The following is a 26,344-nucleotide window of genomic DNA, read 5'->3' as shown; positions in this document are numbered from 1 at the left end:
TACGTTGCCGTCGTGGATATTCCAAATCATAGCAACTAAAGCATCTCAGCTGGAAAAACACTGTGCCACCAAAGTGTTCTCAAGCGCCACCAACTGGTCGTTTTAAGAAGAGCGCCTGAGATTTTTTCAGCTAGCTAAAAACGCTTTGGTGGACACACGTTATTGAATATTTATTGTTAGGCATATGGCCTATTAGTCTTTTTTGCATTTATGCAATATACTGGAGCCAAACCTGAGAAAGTAGACCAGAATATTCCACTGCGTTCCTGGACACGAAATTTGCGTAGCTGTAATTCAAAGGCGGGGATTATGCTAATTGTGAAAGAGTGTGCACGAGCGCCCTATTTACGAATGATTGGAATTCATTAACATACACGTTTAATTATCAAATTGGACATTAACGAAGCGTTTGTGAATCCAGAGGAGAGTTTTCGGGAAGGTCTGTTTTACGCCCAAATTACTCAGAATGTATTCATATATTCACGCAAGTTTCATGAATGAGGTCCAATGTCCTTTTGGAAGGTGAACCTTCTGTCCAGTATGAGGTTCTGAATGCTGTGGACTGGGTTTTCTTTAAGGCTATCTCTATATTTTGGGGCTAAGCTGAGCTCCTCTAACACTGACCAATAGGAACGCAATGATATAATCGTTGACTCTCTCACATTATATTATAGCCATGCAGCCTTTCTCTCTGACAGAAAGCAGAATATTACAATCTAACATTGCTCTTTAAAGCATTAAAATCACTAAATTTAAAGTTAAAATCACTAAATTGAAAATGAAAATAAATTAAAAAAAGACTACATTTTAACTGCTATGAGACATTAACTTATTTCAGCTTTGTAATTAGTACTGCATTAGCTTACATTTTATTTACCCCTTACACTAGTCCCTTAAAAATATACTTGTATGTAGATTTAAAAGGCACATTTAATGTCCAACAACAAATATTTTAGCAAAATGCAGATTTTACTCAGAATTACTGAACTATTATTCTATTGCGCTTCGTCTGTTTTAGCGCGTAGCAGCACTCGTTCACTCATGTAACCCTCACCCACTCCTGACAGCAAAATGGATATTTCTGTCAGGACCACTATCGTCAAGGATGATTGACAATCAGCATACAGTTTGGATTGGTGGTATGGTTCTGTTCTGGGCAAGAAATCCCTGCGCATCCATGCAGCCTAGCATAGATAAGAGCAGGGAGAGCAGCGATAACCCCCCAGGGTTAACAGAACAGAACCAACATAAAATGTATTGCAGATATCATTAAAGTTCAATAATTGAATGTAACATTTTAGAATTGAGTCTGATTCAAAGGAGAATCAGAGGCTGAATCCTGACTGACAGAGGAGGAGTTGGGGATGGAGGAGGGCAATTAGCTATTGAGCAACGTGAAAGCTGGTGATAATTAGGGGTGTCCCCGACTAAGGATTTTCATAGTCGAATCTGAATTTTCAAATCTTGCTGATAGTCGACTGATAGTCGAATCATATATTTGGGGGCGGGGCAAAATACATTACCAAGAGTCAAGTCAGACATTCGACAGTCATAAATACTGACGTTAACACACAGGGAAAATGTGTAATGGACGCCTCGCAGATACAAACAGAGTGAATAATGTTTTATATTTTGATTAAAAGATAGTTAACATTAAAGGTCAACGAAACCTTTTTTACAATAGTGCTCTCATTATAACGTTATGTATATGACAGTTATTAATGTTCTGCATTTCTGTTTTGAGCTGCGCGCGCTGAATGACCAGTAGAATGAAGCATTTGATAGCAGGTTTTTAATCAATGGGATTTAACTCATTTATCTCATATAAAATACGCTTAATTATTTATACAACATAACGTTAATATAACAACTTATAGGCTACATGCACAAAACGCCCCGATGCATGAACGCGTCTGCGCGGCTCTGAATGAACTCCTTTTGTGGACGCGTTCTTGACGCAACAACATCCAGAAACACAGGAACTAAACTCATTAACTAAATTCACCGCGTTTTATTATAATAGTATTCTCATTATAGGGTCATTCTACAGAAACGTCCACTTTTGGTATGGCAAAATGTATTAAAAATTTTTTTTCTTTTTTACATTTAAACTTAGACCACATTATTAGATTACCTTTTGACTTTATGAATACATACAGTGAGGCAAAAAAGTATTTAGTCAGCCACCAATTGTGCAAGTTCTCCCACTTAAAAAGATGAGAGAGGACTGTAATATTCATCATAGGTATACCTCAACTATGAGAGACAAAATGAGGGGGAAAAAAATCCAGAAAATCACATTGTAGGATTTTTAAAGAATTAATTGGTAAATTCCTCGGTAAAATAAGTATTTGGTCACCTACAAACAAGCAAGATTTCTGGCTCTCACAGACCTGTAACTTCTTCTTTAAGAGGCTCTTCTGTCCTCCACTCGTTACCTGTATTAATGGCATCTGTTTGAACTCGTTATCAGTATAAAAGACACCTGTCCACAACCTCAAACAGTCCAACTCCAAACTCCACCATGGCCAAGACCAAAGAGCTGTCAAAGGACACCAGAAACAAAACTGTAGACCTGCACCGTGCTGGGAAGACTGAATATGCAATAGATAAGCAGCTTGGTGAGAAGAAATCAACTGTGGGAGCAATTATTAGAAAATGGAAGACATACAAGACCACTGATAATCTCCCTCGATCTGGGGCTCCACGCAAGATCTCACCCCGTGGGGTCAAAATGATCACAAGAACTGTGAGCAAAATCCCAGAACCACACGGGAGGACCTAGTGAATGACCTGCAGAGAGCTGGGACCAAAGTAACAAAGGCTACCATCAGTAACACACTGCGCCGCCAGGGACTCAAATCCTGCAGTGCCAGACGTGTCCCCCTGCTTAAGCCAGTACATGTCCGGCCCGTCTGAAGTTTGCTAGAGAGCATTTGGATGATCCAGAAGAGGATTGGGAGAATGTCATATGGTCAGATGAAACCAAAATAGAACTTTTTGGTAAAAACTCAACTTGTCGTGTTTGGAGGAGAAAGAATGCTGAGTTGCATCCAAAGAACACCATACCTACTGTGAAGCATGGGGGTGGAAACATCATGCTTTGGGGCTGTTTTTCTGCAAAGGGACCAGGACGACTGATCCGTGTAAACGAAAGAATGAATGGGGCCATGTATCGTGAGATTTTGAGTGAAAACCTCCTTCCATCAGCAAGGGCATTGAAGATGAAACGTGGCTGGGTCTTTCAGCATGACAATGATCCCAAACACACCGCCCGAACAGCGAAGGAGTGGCTTCGTAAGAAGCATTTCAAGGTCCTGGAGTGGCCTAGCCAGTCTCCAGATCTCAACCCCATCGAAAATCTTTGGAGGGAGTTGAAAGTCCGTGTTGCCCAGCGACAGCCCCAAAACATTACTGCTCTAGAGGAGATCTGCATGGAGGAATGGGCCAAAATACCAGCAACAGTGTGTGAAAACCTTGTGAAGACTTACAGAAAATGTTTGACCTCTGTCATTGCCAACAAAGGGTATATAACAAAGTATTGAGATGAAATTTTGTTATTGACCAAATACTTATTTTCCACCATAATTTGCAAATAAATTCTTTAAAAATCCTACAATGTGATTTTTCTGGAATTTTTTTTCTCATTTTGTCTCTCATAGTTGAGGTATACCTATGATGAAAATTACAGGCCTCTCTCATCTTTTTAAGTGGGAGAACTTGCACAATTGGTGGCTGACTAAATACTTCTTTGCCCCACTGTATAAATAACAGCTTAATTATATATTTTTTAGCTTTTTTGTGCAATTATTTCAAGACCACATGTATCATTTTTTGTCACTGGTGTTACCTTCTTTAGCAATATTAAAAGTTATTATGAAAAAATATTTAAAAAAAAAAAAATTCAACACATGTAGTCAGAGTTACAGAAAAATAATGAAAATGCAAGAAATAAAGAGATTATGTTTTATTTATTTAATGTGACAGACAAAAACAGTACAGTAACACAGCACAGTAAAACCAGTGACATACATTAGGCCTGATATACTGATCTTCACTGGTGTTATCCATAAGGAAGGTAACACCAGTGACAGTAACACCAGTGACAATTTTCATGAAAAATGCATTTTACAAAATGTCTGCTGCAAGATATCAAGCCACATGTTGTCAATCATGGTATACTTACTAAATTAAGTAGTTTAATCCATTTGTATTATAGTTTTTTTTTACATTTCCCTAACAATAAATAGGTCACACCAGTGACTTCAACTAAAAGCTTCATATGAAATCATGAGATAAATGAGAAAATTTCTGATAACCAAAAAGAAACAGTGGACTAAACATGGGCCTTTTTTCATAGATGTTTAGAAAATAGGAAGGAGGAAGTTGAATGATGTCATCAGTGTGATTTTTTTATTCCAAAATAAAAGACTTTTGTTAAACAGTAACACCAGTGACACTCCAGGGGACCACTGTTTTCATTATATATTTTATATAATATTTATTTGGCATTTTGTTTTATTATGCCATTTACATCATATATTTGATAGTTATGAATAGACTTTGTATTTTAAATGGTAGAAAATCCTGTATTTGACCTCAAAATAAAGCATGTTCCCTCTGTACACGGCTGTGGGGACGAGCAGTTTTGTGGTGCTTGGAATTCTATATAATTAATTTAAAAAAAATAATGCCACATTGATGGCTCAGGAAGGTGTAATTGTTCAAATAACATATTGTTTCATTTTAAAATATAAAAAAAATTGTAACCCTAATGTGTATTTCAATTGCATCTTATACGAGATAAATAATATATACGATATATATATATATATATATCGGCTGAAAAGTTTTGAAATCACTTGTATCCTACCTGATCGAAAAAAATCCAGTCTTTCACTCTGTGTCAGTTTGAGTCTTGTTAAAGTTTTAAATCCTTGCCGCCAAAATGCTCCTCTGTCTGTCACAGATTATGGAAAGTGAAACTTAAATCTAGGGGTGGTTGGATTTATTCACGCACGTTAAAATATTTATTTAAAGCTTTTTTTCCTTTTCAGATTCTTATTTACAGCATTATCATAATAGGCTGAATATTAACTTATTGGGAGAAAACCGCGTAGTTCTATGTGAAATCAGACATTGAGCACCCCCATATAGCCAAAATGGTATGATCATAAGTACTGCCGCTCCATAGAGTCCGTGTGATCGCGAATAAAAGTTAATAGGTGTAGGACTAAATCTGGTAAAATGTTACACATTGCTCTTTGTACTATCATTCATGAAAAACAAGTAAATAAATACTATAAAATTAAAAGACACTTATTTTAAATGTATAGCACAATAATGAGGCAGCAACATATGATAGATATGACAGAACAAGAAAGGCTATTAATAATCTTTAATTTGCGCAAAAGTATTATAATATGAAAGGCGGCGCGAAGCGCATATGCGCATCTCATCCGCAGAATGATGCTCTTGAAGCAACACAGAGTCGCAGCGCGCCGCTTAGAGAAGTTTCCCGCTCGGTTGAAATCGCGGTCCGTGGGCACCTATTCGGACCGAAAGGCGATTAAAGCGGCAGGGGCTCCTGGATATACTATTAGATATGCCACACCTCCCCAAAATACATAACTTTCTATAACTGTCTGGTTTAGTTCAGCTACCAAATCAGACAGCAGGAGACTACAGCAGAGAGATCAGGACGGCTGAGAGGATTTTTGGTTCAGTAACTGCAGTATGGTAATCACACTACAATAGAAGACTGTGATATATACATAATAGATATCTTTTACAACATTATACAACAGTACTGTTCAAAAGTTTGAGGTTACTAAGATTTTTTTTAAATAATTTAATACAGGGATGCATTAAGTTGACAGTAAATACATTTGTAATGGTACAAAAGCTTTCTATTTCAGAGAAATGTTGTTCTTTTGAACGTTGTATTCATGAAAGAATCCTGAAAAATGGTTTTCAACATTGCTAATAATCAGAAATGTTTCTTGAGCAGCAAATCAACATATTAGAATGATTTCTGAAGGATCATGTGACACTGAAGACTGGAGTAATGATGCTTTGATCACAGGAATACATTACATTTTAATATGTTCAAGAAGAAAAGTTATTTTAAATGAAAAAAATTTAAATGCAAACCAATAAGTGATGCTCAAGACGACAACTTACCTCTTGCCATGATATTCCCAGTTACGAGGCAAAAATTTATGAGAAGCCGTTATATTATTCCTGTCTGATAAACCTTTACAGAACATTGATAAGCAACAAAAATAACAATGCACCCTCTGGGGAAAAAAAAAGTGTATTTAAAACAGTTGGGCATGTATATGAAATAAACATGTATATACATGTATATAAAAAGAACAGTGAAAGAAACAAAATCTTGTAGAATACATTTTAATAGGCATAATTAAGTGCGGAAATAACTGAAGGAAATATCTATTTGCTAAATTAACTAAGCCAACTAACATTATACATATTCTTTTGGTTTCTGTATCTAGTATTTGTAAAAAATTCTGTATCGACAAGTAACAAAAATAAAATATTATATTTATGTATAATATAAAATATAAGAATATAAACATAAATGTATATACATAATAAATATACACAGTACACATTATGTAAACAAAAACTTTTATTTTGGATGCGATTAATAGTTAGACAGCACTAATATATAGTAAGTGAACTATTTCCAATTTTCTGCATAAATTGTTCATAATTTTATTTGAGTCACAAATATTAAACACAATATTTCTAAACTGATAAAACACAAACAGTAATGATCTTTCATGTCTTCATTGAGCACACTCATATAAACACAAAGTGATGGTGGAAAAAGTAAGTGAAACACTAGGCTTCTGGTGTCACTAAATGCCAATTGGAGTCAGGTGTTGGCAAACCAGGAGTCCAATCAATGAAATGAGAATAAAGGTGTGGTTTAGAGCTAAACTGATTTATATAAACACCCAGACAGTGTGTCAAGTATGCCATTCACAAACAGCATAAGCTGATGTGAGCCACACCTGGCAAAAAATAAATAAATAAATAAATAAAAAAGAGTTGTTGATATGCATGTAGTTGGAAAGGGTTACAAAGACTTGAGTCCACAGTTAGACACATTTTCTATAAATGTAGACAATATGGTACTGTGGCTCTACATGGCCAAAAACAAATCGCAATGTGTGTTTAAATAAGCAAAAAAAATAAAAATCTATATGTTTCTGGCTTGTTATATGTTTTTCATTAATAACTTTAAAAAAAAAAAAAAAAAAGACAGGAGGGGGAAATGAAAACGAACAGAAACCAACTTTGGCACTTGAACTCTATCGCCTGAACTTGAACTCATTTAACCGTTACATGCACCGTGTAAGAGCTAACTTTTTTTTTTTCTTCGCATTGAGCGAAACACCCTTGCCCTCACAACACAGCCTGACTCACTTTTCCTGACTGCAAACATTGGAGAAAAATATTTGAAATACATGCTAACATAAAATGTCCTGCTGACATTACTAATGAATTAAAACAATGTCTTTCGAATGCTAAGGCAGATGTATTTCGCTAGCATGTATGGCTTCATGCAATGGTTAACCTCACCTTCATTATCAGCGATGTATCCCTCAATACAATTGCTGTATCCTTTTAAAAGGACAGCTCGTGGGATGCGACATCCTTCCTCTGCCCATTTTTCCACATCTAAGATTGGAAATCTTGGTTTGGTGTTTCTTCCCAACAGAGCCCTGCTTTCGATTACAATATGGTGGCCGCGTGAAAACAGCAGAAGAGGCCCCTGTGTGTCATTTATATTCATATCATTTAACAAAGTGAACTAATCAGATGAAGATTGCCATTTCAGCATGATTTATAAATGTGATATTTTGTACAACAGTTCAATAAACAATTATTTAATGTTAAGTGACACACAAGATTCCCTGTTTTTGCTCTATTCTGTTGATGAATAGAAATGATGAAATGCATAGGTCAGGCACAAAAATAACTGTGTCCACACCTTTTCAGCACTAATTCTTCACTGCGCGTCTTTAGTAAATCCTGACAATACTATTTTAATGCCAAAAGACGGTTTGCGCTGACGCAATTTGTTAGTAAAACTGGCTAAAATCTTCCATCTACGAGTAAACAATATGAGATTAAGTCACAGTAAGAATCATCAAATGCAATGTAATTAGTGTAGAAGAAAAATAAGTATTTAGAATAATGATTAAACTGCATCAATTACAAAACGGACTGACTCAAGTCAAAAAGAAAAAAATATTTCATAGCATTTACATAAACATTCATGTGCATAAGCGTCAAGATATTGTGCAAGAGAAATGCTCAGAGCAAGGATTTAGGAGAAAAAGTGTACAAGTTAATTTAAAAGAACAAACAACATAAAAGAGATGAGGTTACAATAATGATAACTACTGTTTGTTAGCAAAAATGAATGCTCGCAGAATTCTTACTGCTGGCATTTCAGTCCACACACAGAAGCTCCCACAGTGGGGAGCACTGTTTGGACTATTTATATCAAAAATGTAGAATGCTTTAAAGCAAACATCTACTGCAGCCAGCCATCTATTTTGCTCAAGCGCTTCTCCATTTATAATGGCAAAGGCTTGAAAGCATTGGTTTTCTCCAAGCATGAGAACATACAGAAATTTAAGGGTGTCTTTTGAGCACAGGTACTCAGCCATATTGGTCTCAGTCTGCAATGAAGGACATTTGTGAAGTATGTTCTGGCAGAAAACCTACATTTTAAGACAAAATCTGACCTGGACAGACTTTTTTTTCCCTTCAAATTCCACGTTAAGGACATGATTCGAGCGACGTGTATTTCTGCATATCCATAGTGCCAAAAAGTGGGAAGTTGGTGGAACTGCAAATGGATTTTGTTGGTGACCTTTGTAAATATTAAAGCACAAGACATGTGTAAAACACATTCATCTTGACATATTGGTAAAAGTAAATATAAAAATGTTGCTGTGTTTCTTTGTTTTGCCACACAAGTCTGCAGTCATTAATAAAGGGGTAATTATTATTTTGTTAATCTTTGCCTGCATTACTTGTTACAACTCCTTTCAACTGAAGTCCTCTAAAGAAACCAGCTTGAAACAAGCAAAACAGCAAATAGAAACATTTCTTTTCCAAGTGTTTATTAACTTCCCAATACACTTCTCAGAATCCATGTTTCTTAGCAACCCAAGGCTCCAGAATTCTTCATGTATGAGACATATGGGCCCTTCTTTCACAACAGTTTCCACGCCGTCCCATGTCCAGCACATAACTGAGCTGCAAATAACAGCTATTAGTCAGATAACAGTGTGTGACATGGCAAACAATTCGTATTTCTGTGTCTTGTTTACCTTTTTCAGGGCTGAAACGTTGCTGAGTAGATGAGGACTGTTGGTGGGAGCACTGGCTAACATAGAAAATCACTATCAGTATGTTAAAAAAGCTAAGTGTAATTTAGTGACTGTTGCAGCAGTAAGGCTCCCTTTTAAGAGAGAAAAGGACTGGGAGGGCTTAACCTTGGGTGGTTCACTTCAGAGGAAGTTACAGTATGTTGTGTTTATGTTAAGATGTACTGTTCGCTGCTATATACTAAAATAAAGTAAAGGTTTGTAAATGCTACAACAATCTCCTGTTATTCAAAATTTTGTGCATGTGATATTTATTCACTGAAATTTAGGTTTATAGCTCCAAAATGCAAGTTTTACTCAAATGGTATAGCGGAAGTAATGTTGTGCATTAAGTACCTTCACAGATGTGTATGTTGAGGAGTGAAATTTTCCTTGCCCGTTGTCCAGGATGCAGGGCCGAAGGAGGGTAAAAACCACCTCATCACCTACATACAGGTCAATCAGTGCCTCATCCCGCCTCCAGTGACATGTCCAAAACCTTTTCCCCACAATTCAGGTGAAGGTCCAGAATAGGAACATGAGCCTGTGTCATCCTCACACCACGCATCTAGAAAATGGAGGCTGTTTCACCAGTGTTACAATCACAGAGCCATTGTGATAGACAGATAAAGACTGTCAGATAGATGGATAGATGTTTAAATGGACAAAAAGAAAATTTACTCACTTGAGTGATGTGCCCGTGGAGGCTGAGGTATCCTCCTCAGGAAAAAATGTCCTCTTTTTCAGCAGTTATGTTGGGAGATGGTGGACAGAGGGCTTTTGGGTAGATCTCTGACTCCTCTGAGATGTCTTGTGGAACGGTTTTAAACTTCAGTGTTCCAGGGCCAATGTACAAATACATCTGACCATATGTATTTGATGGTGTGTATTTTTGAACAATGTAGCTCCCCCCATCTTCAAATTTGGAGGTAAACCCTTTTTTTCCAGATAAACAGTTGCACCATCAGTGAGTGCACTGATCATCTCTGTTTTTAATTTTGCTATTTCAGTTTTTTTCCTTTCATAGTGTAGGTAAGGGCTTGTTGGCTTGCTACACACTTGCACCGTCAAAGTGCTGGAGGACAAATTGGAGTAGTCATGCTGATGAAAAGAAAATACAGAGATATATACTTGTGAAACTTGTTAAATGCGACAGGATGAAAATATCAGTGGAGTTGTCTTAAATTTTATTGTTGCTTGATTAACAAATAAACATGGCCACCCATATTTCTGAGAGAGGGTGAAGTTCTTCACTACATATGACAGCCCATCTTCAAACTCTGGGTCACTACCATTTCTAACTGTCTCACCATCAGTAAGTGCACATACAGTGGTGACCTTATATGTGCCAACGTGTATTTTATTACTTTCATTACAAATGTCAAAGCTTTTTGGCTCCTCCAGGTTCCAACACACCTAACCACATCAAGTGGTGCTGGGTGACTGTAGGGAGTTGTCATCCTGTGAATAAGACAACAAAAAGACAAAAGGTATTGTTTGTTTATTTATTTTTTATAAGATATAACTTTCATTGTATGCACAACTACAAATCAAACTACAAGTCATTACAAAAATTCTGTTTATATATCTTTATATCACTCACTATATGACCATTTTAAAACCTATGAAGGTTTCATGACAGTGCCAAATAGTTTGGCATGACAGTTGGATCATTTTGACTGGACAAATTCTGATAGCCCAGTGCTTATGTGTATGGCTTGTGATTTCATTATGTTTCCACATAATAAAAGTTATCAGTGGACAACAAATTTGTATCAAAGGTTATGAAGATATGATAGTTGATAGCATACTGCCTGACAGAACTGAGCTTTTCCGCTCCACAAGAAGTAACATCAATGACTATCACAAAATTTGATTTAAAGTTAAGTTACTGATATAATTCCTTTGTAAGGTCAAACATGCCTCGTAAAGTCTCTGACAGGATTCCTCTCTCCCTTTATAAATTCATACTGTAACTGGACCAAACGATATTCCAGCTAGATTTTTAAGAGATGCTGCAGATAATATACCTCCAACTATTACATTTATTGTTAATCTTTCCTTGGAAAATGGTATAGTCCCATTTGATATTAAGTTAGCCAAAATCATTCCATTATTCAAAAAAGGAAACGGATACAATCCTGCAAACTATTGTCCAATCTCCATTCTCTAGTGTGGCCTCAAAAAATTGAGAAAAAATGGTGTAATTGTGCCTTTTGAACGATTACGTAATTGTGGCGTACGTAACTGTAATCATGATTAGAAATGATTCATTGTGCAGTCCTTATATAGTGTGTGTGTACTCAAAAATCATTCGTATTGCTTCATTATAGGAGGCATTAGACGAACATTTCAGCTAACTAGAATTCTGTGGATTGATTATGTAATTATAAACACCTAACTAAATGTAATATTGTATACAATATTTCTGGGAGGAATTCAAGTGACACTGAAGGTGGTGGTTTGCTGAAAAGTTTGTCTAATGTCTCCTGTTATGACCCAATAAACAGTTTTAAAGGATTTTTTTTTTTTTTTTTGAGTGCTGATCTCTTTTTGTTGTTTGAAGACCAGCTAATAGCCATGCGACACCTTACACAGCATACCACCCATCATTAGGAACATACAAACTATATTTTATAATGCCATCTGCTGCTGTACAGTAGAAAAAGAAAATCCACCCACATATGAGAACACATGAACAGAGAGAAGATTAGTGTGTAGTAATATAGTGCCTCTGAACCCTACACACTGAGTCATAGTAATCTAAAACATTACCAACCTCTGCAGATGAGACGGCCAAAGACAGCTTTCAAAGAAGCCACTTCAGCCTCTGAAAGTGCCAGAGTTGTCAGTGTGGAACGAGCAAATCCACTAAACTCTTTCATCATCTTCGACACTTCTTTTAGTCCTTGAGCTGCCTCAACAACCTCTTCGATGTCAGCTACAACTTCTTGAAGGCCAGTGTCTTCTCTTCAACTGTAAAACATTTGTAATTTAATTTTACTTACACAAAGTTGGTCTCAAATAATTTGTACACAGCCACAGAAAAAAAGGATAGATGGATAGATAGATAGATGACAGAATGTTGGCTTGAGAAATAAACTAAAGTTACCTTAGCCTCTTTCTTTTATTCCCGCCTGTTGTTCTGGCGCTGCAAACACTTTTCTGGAATTTTGCTTTCAGAATGTTGAACCTGCGAGGACAATGAAACATAATGGATCTTCCAACGAAACAATGTTTATAACTATTATATGCAGTCTACGAAACTGAGCACCTAAGTTTTTGAATAAGTCTGGTGCACATCATATAACTTAAGTGAGATTTAAGAAACTGTACATAAGCTGTTGAAACTATCTTAAAAAGTAGCCCTAGTTATGCATAAAATAGCGTGGCTAACATAATCAAAAATACCCCTAGTTCCTTCAGACTCGATTATTTCATTGCCCTGGCTGTCTGTCAAAACTAATGAATCTGGCTGTCCAAGGGCCTCTTTGACTTTACTGATGATCGATGCCACACAAGCCTCAAGCTCTAAGGGCCCTAATTCAAGGATCTAAGTGTATGGTCTAAAGCACAGGGTGTAGGTGTACTTAGGGCGTGTCCGAATCCACTTTTGCTAGTTTAACGGTAGCTGCACCCGGTGCATGGTCTAAGAGGGTTGCCCCTGTTCTCTTAATGAGTAATGGGTGTGTTTTGGGCGTAACGTGCAATAAACCAATCAGAGTCTCATCTCCCATTCCCTTTAAGAGCCAGTTGCGCTTGCGCCATGGCGGATTCGCTATTTACTCGGCGGAATTTGCAGGCACAAAGACTGAACGCGTCTCTAGAGAGGAAATGGAGCTGCTGGTGCGCGAGCAAATAAGTAGCCTAATTCTGATACACGCAATGACTATCCATTATGACATGTAGGCATTTTTATATTTATGTAACCTACACAATAATATTCTTTTACATTGTAATCCTTTAATTTAATATTTGGCGTGTGTGTGCTGCTGCGTGCCCCTGTGTGTAATAAGCAGAGTGTATGTGCTTTGTGGACTCACCTACAGGCGCATATTACTAACGCGCTCTTTAAATCATGGAAAAAAAATATTGCACCATTGACCAGGTTTTAGTTGGTCGCAGTCTATTTCAGTTGCCATAAAATAGCAACACGCCTGAACACACCTCGTTTTCACACCAGCACGCCCATGAGCGCACAAATGGGTGCAAATGCATTTTCTATTTAAATAACATGGTACAGGACGTGAAAATGATAACTGCGTCATGCTGAAACTAGCAAAAAACACTTGCATTGCACCAGGTGTATGATAGGGCCCTGAGAAGTGGACTCTAACCATCTTGCTGGTCTCCAACTTTCCATTCAGTACTTCAGCAATGAAGACGTTCCTGAATATTAATATGAACAAATGATACATGGATTCTCAAGGAATGTTATAATTTGAAAGTATTTCTAGACTTTCTGACTGTCTGCTTCTGACCCACTCTTCTTCTCTTTCATGGTTCTCGTCTCTTTTATGTATTTATCCCTGAGGTTTTTCCATTTTTTTCTTCACTTCTTCAACTATCAAGAGAAAAACAGTAAAAAAAAAAAAAAAAGAAAAAAGATACAAATAAGATCGATTACGAATTATACATAGTGTCAAATTTACTTGTATAGTCCTTTCCACAAAACGCATTGTTTCAAAGCAGCTTTGCAGAATTTCACAATGTAAATGTTTATAATATCTAAATTTATATGATTTGTAGTTGCATGATTCGTAATACAGGTTTCCGGAAACTAGCGACTCATTACCAACAATTGTGCATGAGGTCACCAAGTTAATCTGGGATGTGTTGGTGAACGAATATGCCAGTACCAGAAATGTAAGATTGGGTGGAAATCGCTAAAGGGTTTCAGGAGAGGTGGAGCTTCCCAAATTTCATTGGAGCTACTGATGGCAAGTATGTGGTGTTACAAGCTGCACCAAACAGTAAGAGGGAAACTAGGTATTCCAATGGACACACCACTACCAGAGGCAGAAAAACAGATGAAGATGTTAAAGATGAAGCTTTCCCAAAAAAAATCTGATGAGGCCCTTTCCAGGACAGCAGCTCACAACAAAGAGGGTGTACAACTATCATTTGTCCCTGGCAAGAAGAGTAGTTGAGAATGCTACAAATGTGAAGAGCATGCAGTAAGACGTTCTCCATGTGACTCCCAGGTTTCTTTGCAGCCAGTATTAAGAATAGGAGCCAACAGCATTTTACCAACATTACTATTTATAGTACAAACTGAAAATGGCAGAAATTTTAAATAGTCTATTGAATCTGAGGAGAAGTTTAATAGATGGCAGGTTGTGGCAATTAGTTACATTTAGAAACTAACCATAACGTCTCTTTAAATCTGGTCCTCCTACTGTTTTTAGGGAAAGAACTACAGAGGAAGCATCAGGTCTTGATGCTGGGTCATAGTGCAACATTGTACCAATAAGCCTGTATCTTTCTTCCAGATGTTGCAAATCATGTGGCAGCACTTTTGTTTCAATTAGACTGCACAGCTGTCTTTGGTTTTTCACTGTCCATGGCACTGACTTAGTGAAAATTTCCAGGTATGTTGCTCCTAGTGACCAGACATCAAAACTTCTGGAAGCCTGTTCGAATTCAATCAGACATTCTGACAACATATAAAGAAAGGTTCCACTCATTGGCCCTATTCCTCTCTGGTAAATCTGCTTCCTTGTAACAGTACAACCGTGTCTCTGATGTTGGCAAGGCTTCAGTCTCTCAATACAGCCTTCTTTGAAAACTGGTCAATCTGTGTAGTTTCAATTTTTCAAGGCTGAGAGGTTGAAGGCTGGGAGGTGTGGTGCATGCCACAAACATGAACCACATCAAATACTTGATTTTTAAAAAGGCTTCATTTAGATTATTTGACATTAAATGCATCATATAAGTCACTTTGGAATAAATCAAGGTATGTATCATGATAGAAAAAAAAGAAAGTGACTTCATCAATTTAAGAACTGCTGGTCTACAAAGAAGGAAGCCCTGTCTAGGCTCTGCTCCAGTACAAGTTGTTTCGAGCTGTTCATTAGTCTGTTTGTTTGATGAAAAAAGATGAAATGTAGTTGCAGTAAATGCGTTAAGAATCTGTACAACTGCAGCAGCGGAGGACTATTATTCTGTTGCTTGAAACTTGAAGAACTGATGACGGCACGATTTGATCTTCAGCTGACCAATCAGCAGAAAGGGGCATTTAATTCCCGGCCAAGTGTAGAAATCGAATATTCAAGCTGCTTATTTATTTTTCTACCCGAATGAAAAACGAAAATTTGTACATGGACCAAAGAGACTAAGTTAATAAGACTGGATCGATGTAAAGTGTTAAATGGTCTGAGCAGGGCTCTAGCTGTGAGCGCAGTTGCGCTATATGTCAATGCACTAACCATGAGGCTATCGGTGCCGACTTCATACTGGATTTTAATATATTATTAATGTAGATGTTTATTAAATATATTAAAGGAGTGACTGAATATAATTAGAGTTTTTTTTTCTTTTTTTGATTAAGCTATAGCGTTTGTGCATTTATAATAAATGTATTTAGAGTATTAGGTATCTATGTATCTGTTTTTCATACAGACACCTAGAAACCATATAGTTGCTACTATGGAATACCAATGGTTAATTTAAAAAAATCTTGAACAGTCAGAATAATTTAATTTCACCATATAAAAGTGAGGTTGTTACAATTTTTACAGATGTTATTGTTTTGATAACATAAATTTACATCTGCATCCTAACTCAAGCTGCTGCTACTACTGTCAAGTCAAATGGGCATTTCTGAAAGACAAAAAAGTAATAATATTATTATTGCAGCCTGCACTATGCTGAATATATGTCATCAAAGTCAGGAACACAAACCTGTTTCATGATTTGAAACAGTATCACTCATTAAAACATGCAAAAACTAAGAAATTAATTTGTCTGTTAGGATATTAAAGTGTAAAGAATTCAAAAGCGTGAAGTGTTTGTCATGTTTGATCAAAGTAGTTTAAAATCAATTGACGGTCTGGTTTCAACAACTTTCACTTAGGAGTGAAATTATATAGTATTATATTGTATGAAATTATATAAATTATATATATTATATAGTGACTGATATGAAAAAAATCAGTGATAACTTTTATGGCCACATCGCTCAGCCCTACTTCCAATACACATTTTTAAGAACAGACAGAAGAAAAGCTGTCAATGGGTCTGTCTTGAATTGTTTTCTCTACCCACCTCTGTTAATTTGTTACATCAATAGATATTTGCTGCATGCATGAGATGGTTACCGTTTTATTTCCTGATGTTCTTGATTCGTCTGACTATTGTGGCTCAGCTTGCTTATGTGGATCATTGCTGTTCACTTCGTCCAAAACAGGTGAGGAAACAACAGTTGGATGTCAAAAAAAGACATAAAAAATATTTGTAAATTACAGTAACTTTATTTATCACTCCTTTTCTTCTGACAAAACCTAGACTCTCTACTCAAACCAGAAAGTCAAGAATACAGAATAATGATAGAGGTTTTAAACGGACTTGCCGAATTCTGCGGACCCAAACTGCTGGCTAGCTTTCTTCTGATGCTTGATTCAAAGACTTGAGAAATATGAAAAACATAGCAACTAAGTAGAATGACAGTAAAAGGCAATCATGAATTATTAATAAAGATTTTTAGCAATCTTTAAAGTACCTTGACTCGTCATGGCCAATCTGAGTCTCCATAATTGTAAGTGATTTCTTCCCCAGGGAGAATGTCTCGTACAGTGAAGAGACACAGGTGAGGTTTTGTGTTTACTTCAATGGTTCTCATTTTGCAAGTAGGACTTTTTTGCTCATCATTTACTTCCCAAGGACCTGTCGTCTTTAGATGCATCCATGCTATAAACACAAAATTACCACTAAGCACAAGACAACTTTAGAATTTTATATATGTAAGGGCTGATAATATCCTTTCACTTACTCGATTACGTTGACTATGAGAAGAAAAATACAAATGTGTTAAGGTAACCATAGTGACGGTATCAAAGATGGCAACGTCCATAACACAGGGAGTTCTTTTTCTCAATAGATAGCATGTTATTACATGAATTAGTCCAACTGAAGCACAAGCTCCTCAGTCATATTTTTAACAGAGCCAACAACAACTGTAATGCTTTGTAACGGAGCACAGAACGTTTGTTTGAACCACACACCTCGCACCCACAGCAGCTCTGGCGGATCTTCAGATGAGTGCAAATAATGTCTGTGAACACACTATACATTCCACGCAAATAGACTTATTTTGTGGTCAATGTAATCAATTAAGTCGACGTGTCATTTCTGCCCTAAAGACTTATTTTCTTGTCTGTTAGGCCATCTTTATAAGTGGTTCTTAACTCCAGGCCTGGTGCTCCAACACTCTGCACATTTTGTGTCTCCTTTTTAATACAGCTAATTCAGATTATCAGCTCATTAGGAGAGAGATGCATGAACTGAACTGAGTGCATCAGTTAAAGCACACAAACTGTGTAGAGCAGTGGGTCACCAGGGCCACTGATATTTTGGCATCTCTACTACGTCAATGCAACATTTATGTAATTCTGTATTTACCACCAATATTTGCCACGCCACTGAAAATCAAACAAGAACACACTCTCGCTGTCACTGTAGAGAGTCGTCTGCTCAAGACTCTCCGCTGAACTCTGAACCTCTGTATTCAAGAACAAAATCACCTCTGAAAAAAGCTTCAGTGGTGAAGACTCCATGTCCTAAAGAGAAGAGATTCATTAGGTTCAACATTTTCTTTAAAGTCAACTATCATTTTGATTATTGCTAAAAGTTGTCTGCCATATAAACCAATTAATATGCAAAGTAAAAGGGAAATTAGTGAATAAACTATTTAATTACTCACCCTCATGTCGTTCCAAACCTATAATACCTTTGTTCATCTTAGAAACACAAATGAAGATATTTCTGATGAAATCCGAGAGCTCTCTGACCCTCCATAGGCCGCAATGAAATTAACACAATCAAGGTCAAGAAACATAGCAAGGAGATCATTAAAATAATCCATGTGACATCAGGGGTTCCACTGTAATTTTCCGAAGCTACGAGAATACATTTTATGCGCAAAGAAAACAGAAATAACTACTTTATTCAACAATCCGTCTCCTCCGCGTCAACATAGCACCATTTTGGAAAGTATCACATATGTAAACAACAACGTAACATATGTAAGCTACACCTTTGAATGGCATGATTCTTTTACTTTGTATTGACATATTTGTGTGTGTAATTGGTGGTTTGAGTTATCCTGGTTGGAAATTGGAAATTAATCCAAATTCTAAATTCTAATTGGTAGGTTGAATTCTACCTGGCGCCCAAATCAGTAATCTAAAATTTTAAGGATTTAATCTTTAAGTTAAAATGCCTATTTTTGGGTGTGCCACCGTTACAAGAGCTTTAGTTGGCATCTGCAGATGGCACGGTGGATTGTGTTTACCGACAGTGGTTTCTGGAAGTATTCCTGGGCCCATTTAGTAATGTCAATGACAGAATCATGCCGATGAGTGAAGCAGTGTTGTCTCAGGGCCCGAAGACCACAGGCATCCAACAAAGGTCTCCGGCCTTGTCCCTTACGCTCAGAGTTTTCTCCAGTTTCTCAAAATCTTCTGATGACATTATGCACTGTAGATGCATATTTGCAATTTGACGTTGAGGAACATTGTTTTTAAAGTATTCCACAATCTTTTTACACACTCTTTCACAGATTGGAGAGCCTCTGCCCATCTTTACTTCTGAGAGACTCTGCCTCTCTAAGACATCCTTTCATAGCTAATCATGTTACAGACCTGATGTCAATTAACTTAGTTGCTAGATGTTCTCCCATTTCAAAATGTCTTGCTTTTTCAGCCCTTTGTTGCCCCTGTGCCAACTTTTTTTTTTAGACCTGTAGCAGGCATCAGATTTGAAATGAGCTCATTTAGTGGATAAAAGTGTAACATTTCTCTGTTTAAACATTTATGTTCTCTATGTTCTATTGTGAATAAAATATTGGCTCATGTGATTTGAAACTCTTTGTTTTAATTTGATTGTAATTTAAAAAACGTCCCAACATTTCTGGAATTCGGGTTGTAGTAGAGACAGTATTATGCATTTTCAGAAGACTTACTTCTAGACAGACTTACCTTTCCTTCGTTAATGTGCATAGAGGAGTGGAGGATGGGTCTGCCTCACAGGAAACGTGTCCTCAATTGAGCAGACGTCATTGTCACATGTCTGCATTCCCCGGGAAAATGCATTTGCGTTTACTTGCGTAAATGACGTATTTGGATTTCACGTTGAACTTGTGCCTCCATTTATTTATTAAATATAAATATTTTGTCGGCACCAATAGCCTCGTGGTCAGTGCGCTGACATATAGCACAACTGTGCTCACGGTGACCCAAGTTCGATTCCTGTCTCGAGGTCCTTTGCCAATCCCGCCCCCTTTCTCCACCCAATGCTCTCCTGTCTGCTCTCTACTACTGTCCTGTGTAATAAAGGCATAAAAAGGCCAAAATTATAACTTAAAAAATATATATGTATATAAATATTTTGACAAAGACAGAAAATTATCTGATTACAAGGACCTTATTTTTATATCAGTACTGGTTCAGCAAACTTCAAAGAAAAAAAAACAGGTACCTATATTGTTCTGAGCCGGACTGTTGAACTTGTGTTTCAAACGGCACAGTGATGCCTACCGAGGGCACTTCAATGGGAGAGAAAAAGCGTGACAATCACGATGTTCCAAACTGATGTTTGTGTCTTCAAAAGTGTGTTCCTAATGACTCTCACTTTTGATCCATGTACACTTTCCAAGGCTGCTGTTGTGGAGAATACAGTATAATATGATCTCCTCTGAATAAAACACATCACTGCTGATCCAGGAACCGTATACATAGTGATCGAACTCATTACAATCAGCAAAGGCTTCATGAAATAAAATAATTTATAAATATTTACGACTGTAATTATGCACATATGTGAATTTTGCACATACGTGAATGGCTCCTGCACTGAGACGCAGGACAGCAGTCGTTGAAACATAAACAAAGAGCACGTGGAGCTGCGCGCTTGCGCACAACTGCGTCTAAATGAGCATCAGAACAATATGTCAGCAAATACAAAGCTGATCATATATATATATATATGAAGAGCTCAGATGCAAAAGCTTCTAAGTGCCATCTGAAAATTTCTTCTAAAATTAGCATTTTTATAAGACTCCTATATTTATGTTCAGTTATTTCACTTTAATTGCATAGAAAGGGACCTATACATTGCCATTAGAGTAAAAATTACTGAACAGAAACAGGAGTCTGATAAAAATGCTAATTTTAGATATACTGTATATATTCATACTGAACACACTTTAAGTACACAAATCACTTAAAAGTACATTTTAGGGACAAGTGAGATTTTAAGTCTGGACACCGTTTTAGAGCTTACTGAATGCCACTATAGTCAGACAAATGAGGACCACAAAAATGTCCTAAATTGTCAAGGTGGTCCTCGGTTTACTGGTGTGTATTCTGGTGAATGTACCCAAAAGTGACAAGTACACACACACACACACATGTGAGAATGAATGATAAATAGATATTTTGTAGATTTTTTATTATTATTATTTGCTAACGGCACTCGCTCATGCGCTCATTCTCCTTGTCCGATAAATGAACCCCATCCCATTTGAACAGTTTCTCCCATTTGATATCATCATAATGATCAATGTACAGTTCCCCCATTTTATTTACGTACTGGGGCATGACCTTATTGATTAACTTTCTCCCTTCTCCCCACCCGCACACATGTCGCTCAGTGATGGCCAGAGAATATCAGTGTAGCACCGCTGTGATTCTGGAGTGTAGAAACATCCTCTTTCATAGATCTTACAAAGTCTTTGTGATGCCGAGGTCATTTCGCTCCTGTTGAGAGGACATCAGGCTCCGTCTCATCCCTCCATTCTCATGCCACTCTGCACACTAGGTGCGTTTACATGGAGCATTGTAATCGGTTTAAAAGTCCAATCCGAATGAAAATGCTCCATATAAACACCTCAATCGGAATAAAAATGCCCAAACCGAATGAAATTGTAATCGGGTTGAGAGGGGTGGGATAAACCTTTCTATAAACCGAACAAAATTAAAATCCTGCCATGTAAACACTTTAAACCGATTACTTTGCGTCTACGTCATCACGTCCAGAGGTCGGGTCATCAGAACGTGAACGTGATGATGTCGGCAACGGTACTTTCTGTGATTTGGGGACACCGACACTACAGTGGAGACTGGGTAATAGTGGAGGTATAAAGTTAAAATTTCCATTATACAGTTAAAAACACATTAGAAAGGAGAACGCTTGCTGTGTGACGGACTGCTCTCATGTCCGGAGTGAAAAACGGATCTGAAATGAAGCGCAATTTTCTGCTTTTCAGCTTAGAAACAACACAGTGATGATAGTGAAAGTAGCTCAATGAAAATAAACAACTTGACCAAAAGTTGCCTTTGTCATTTGTATTTGTATAGATGACAGATTCATAATTTCCGGTCTGCTTGAATTTAGTGCTCACGCCATGAATGTTGTACGAAACACGACTGTGATAAAGCAATGCTTCTTTGATTCATTGTTCAGCAACTCTTGGTAAGAAATCGTGTATTTGTTCCATTTAAGTACAGTACAACTTTGTAGTATCAGAGTACAATTAATCTCAGCTGCATTACAGAGGGACATATGATTTCTATGATCGCGTTCTGGCCATATGACTGAACGCTGGAATGAACGCAAGGGATTCAAATATTAACCGTTTATTCTAAGCAAGTGCAAACAGATATTAAAAATATTAACGTAAATATGGGCGTTTTTTCCTCTGGTGACTTGTTTTTGTTGTCACTGTAGGCTATTAGCATATCCTAAAATCGAAAGCACAGGCACATGTAAACACCATATCGGATTAGATAACGTCTCATGTAAACAGTTCATCGAATCTTTCAATCGGAATGATTTTAATCGGAATGACAAAAAAGTGTACATGTAAACGCACCTACTGGTGCTCTGGAGACCCCTGTTTGGCTCCCAGGCGACCTCAGCTCTCCTCTCAGCCCACTTAACAAAGCTGTGACCAACTATCCATACTACTTTCTCTAAAATATTGGAACAAAAACTACGTTTTACTTCTGTTTTGGATACGTAGTCACTTCAGACACCTACATAAAAATATACATAAAGTGTACAAGTGCAAAAATGTGCAGACAGCACAAGACAGTACGATGGCTACTGGGACAGACAATGAGCACAGTAAGTCCTAGTGCAGCGCTGATCAGTACACAGTTCTATTTTAAAAAACTGAACCTAGTGACAATAGTGCAAAGAGTACAATATAAAACGTTGAAGTGGTGTAAACAAATGTAAACATAAGAGTAGCAGCCTGGCAGTTCTGGTATTCCCCACAAGTATAGTAATACCAGTAAATTTTGACCTTGTGGGGACATTTTTTTTTGGTCCCAATGAGGAAACAAGCCTGTAGTTTGTACAGTATAAAACATTTGCATCTATGGAATGTGCTCATAAAACATGAAAACCCAAGATGTGTTTGTGTATGTACTGGTTTGGGTGGTTTACGGGGACACAAATTTGACATGGGTATGACGTGAGGTATTAAAATGTGATTGAAAATGCATAGAGAGTCCCCATAAACCACCAATACCAGTGTGTGTGTGTGTGCATGCGTGTAACACATTATTACCTTACTCGTAACTTGTGTTTATCATTTAATTTTTCTCTGAGTGCTGCCCAAATAAACTTTAATGGAACATCTGGGAATTTCTTCTGTACTGTGTCTGTAAATGCAATTTCACTTATCAATGATAAGTTTTGCACTGTAACAATGTTTGTGCAAAGAAATAAAAGGACATTTAATTCACCCAAGATGAGCATTACTTTGTCTTTACCAAGAGCTGGCTTTGCTGTAGTACCTTTTGTTTGCATTTCCAGACCGCCCATGAGTGGCCAACGTCTCTTGTCCAAACACTGCCACTGCTAGATATTTATTTGCCACCGTCACGGCTGCTTCTTCTTCGGCGTTTGCCTTGATACTGTTGGCTATACCAGCAACATGCCGTAGACACTGCAGACTAGTACAAAGAAAAAAAAATGTTTTATAATGTTTTAAATTTATCTATCACCGCCTCTGCATTACAATGAAATTCACTGAAAATGCATCAAACTGTATCAGTCACAGAAAGACTGATTATAGTGATTATACATTAAACTGCATCAATTACAAAAACAAAAAAGACTGATTCAAGTCAGAATAAATGAGCTTTTTGAAGAAAATATTAATTTTCAAAACAAAAACATTTCATAGTATTTACATAAACATTCATGTGCATAAGCATCAAGATATTGTGCGAGAGAAATGCTCAGAGCAAGAATCATCTATTGTAATGTAATTACAGCGTAGAAGAAAATACAAGTATTTAGAAGTAGAAGTGTACAAGTTAATTTAAAAGAATAAACGGCGTAAAAGAAGCTGAAGGTAGAGGTTAGGTCACAATAGTGATAACTACTGTTTGTCAGCAAAAATGAATCTTCGCAGAAGTCTAATTGCTGGCGTTTCATCCCCAGGAAGTCCATACACCACAGTCTGCAGAAACTAGTTTAGATTAAAGAGGTAGAATAAAGAGTTAGTTCACCCCAAAATGAAAATTCTGTTGTTTTAATTACTCTTTGTCATTAGATACTCTCCAAAATGGTGGAAGACTGTTACTCAGGGGAGAAGAATTAAATGGAGTCGTTATTTTTGTTTTCTTTGCGCACAAAGTATTCTCCCAGCTTCACAAAATTGTAGTTGAACCACTGATGTCACATGGACTGGTTTACCGATGTCCTTACTATGTTTCTGGACCTGGGAACATTTCAGTTGTGTTGCTGTCTATGCAGGGTCAGAGAGCTCGGATTTCATCAAAAATACCTTAATTTGTGTTCCGAAGATGAACGAAGCTCTTATGGGGTGTTCACACCAGACGCGATTTGCGTGAATAAATCGCGCTATTCGTGCGAAGTTGGCTGCTTGAGTTTACTTGCTTAATTCGCGTCACAGGACTGCTGACCCACTCCTCTTCTCCGTCTCCTTTAAATATGTATCCCTCAGACTCTTCCACTTCTTTCTGCACACTTCCTCTGAACACATTAACTCAATATGTATATACTGTATATAGCTCAAATTGAGTAAAGAGCGGTTTTTTTTTTTTACAACTCACCAGATTGTCCGACCTCCTCGCTCACTTTCTTCCAAGCAAGATCTTTTTTTATTCCTGTTTCTGTATAAGTACGAAGATGTATCGTACAGCTCTCCATTTATAATTGCAAAGGCTTGAAAGCATTGGTTTTCTCCAAGCATGAGAACATACAGAAATTTAAAGGAGTCTTTTGAGCACAGGTACTCAGCCATATTTGTCTCAGTCTGAAATGAATGACATTTGTGAAGTATGTTCTGGCAGAAAACTTACATTTAAGACAAAATTTGACCTGTTATTTTGTATATTTTCCTCTGCCAATGAAAATAATCTGTCTATAAGGTCAAATCATTAGGCTTTCACTGCCGCCAAGAAGCACACAAACTAAAATCTTGATGAACTACGAGTAAACTATGTGTAAATTGAAAGCATTGATCCTCTCTGTTTAAAGTAACTACCAAGTTCTACTCTAGCTTTTACAGCTTCCCCTCACTGGGCAATGCTTGTGTGATTTTGTTGTGAGTAAAAACACTTCGACAAAACTCTTAAAATGTTTTTAAAATGTAACATGTCTCAAAAAATAACACCCTTGAGGGAATTTTTTGAGTTTCCATCAGTATTTCTGTTAAGAATGCCAAGGTGGAGTGGTATCAGCACTCAGAGAGTAACAGAACTTGTTTAACGTGACTTGTGTGCTCTCTATCAAGCACATCCCAGCACTGTTGGGTTGTAGGTCCCAAAATTGAGTCAAATTGACCCAGCTTCATTATCTGAATAGTCTCGCACCAGATTTTGGGCATAAAAATCTATCAACCCAGCATTTTTTAGAGTGTACACATTGTTTAGGGGTGTTCTTCTATTTTTTAATGCTCCATCAGAAGAAAATGGAGGAAAACATTTAATTAGCAATGTTGATTAAATGGGTTTAATGATGCAGAGCCAATGTAAATTTGCTACTACTTTTATACTACGAATGTTGGGTATAATGTCATTACCTCAAGGACCAGATGTAATTATAAAACTGTAATCTCTCCGTCACAGGCACAGGGCTAATAGAATTTCGGTAAACCAAGCCTCTTCTCGATGACTAATGTTTTGTCAGCTATTAGGGGGGCAACCCTTAAAGAGGGGCGCAAGAGTTTAAAAGTCATTAGGACAAAGAGTAGATTGGTGTTCATTCTCATGGAATACACAAGAATTAACCTACTTAATTATCACTATATGTAGTCTAGTTGGCAATAATATAAAGCTGAATTTTCAGCATCATTACTCCAGTCTTCAGTGTCACATGATCCTTCAGAAATCATTCTAATATGCTCATTTATTATTGGAATTATCAATGTTGGCAACAGGTGTGGTGCCAAATATTTTTTTGGAAACTGCTTTTTCAGGATTCTTTGATGAATAAAAAGTTAACAAGAACAGCATTTATTCAAAATATAAATCTTTTCTATCCCTTCTTATCAACGTAACACATCCTTGCTGAATAAAAGGTTTAATTTCTTTCAAAAAAAGAAAGAATAAAAAATTACTGACCCCAAACTTTTGATCGGTTAGAAAAGATGCTAAATGGTATTTTTAAAAAAGTTTTTATTTATCAAAGAAGAAAAAAGTATCACAGGTTCGAAAAAAATATTAAGCAGCACA

The 26,344-nt window shown here is 37.0% G+C and overlaps 1 long non-coding RNA gene across 2 annotated transcripts; it reads right to left on the bottom strand.

Moving 5' to 3' along the window:
* Window positions 1–4,377: 4,377 nt before the first annotated feature.
* LOC131538163 (uncharacterized) lies at window positions 4,378–15,239 on the bottom strand. Of its 2 annotated transcripts, none has more exons than XR_009270494.1 (3): window positions 12,193–15,239; window positions 10,781–10,874; window positions 4,378–10,514 (listed from the first exon to the last, which is right to left on the bottom strand). It is a non-coding gene; the product is annotated as an uncharacterized LOC131538163 (long non-coding RNA). The 2 variants fall into 2 exon arrangements; XR_009270493.1 differs by having other exon boundaries at window positions 10,830–10,874.
* Between the last annotated feature and the right edge of the window lie 11,105 nt (window positions 15,240–26,344).

The sequence above is a fragment of the Onychostoma macrolepis genome, chromosome 03, assembly GCF_012432095.1.
Source record: "Onychostoma macrolepis isolate SWU-2019 chromosome 03, ASM1243209v1, whole genome shotgun sequence".
Classification (NCBI taxonomy): Eukaryota; Metazoa; Chordata; class Actinopteri; order Cypriniformes; family Cyprinidae; genus Onychostoma; species Onychostoma macrolepis.
This window is presented reverse-complemented; position numbering and strand designations above follow the sequence as displayed.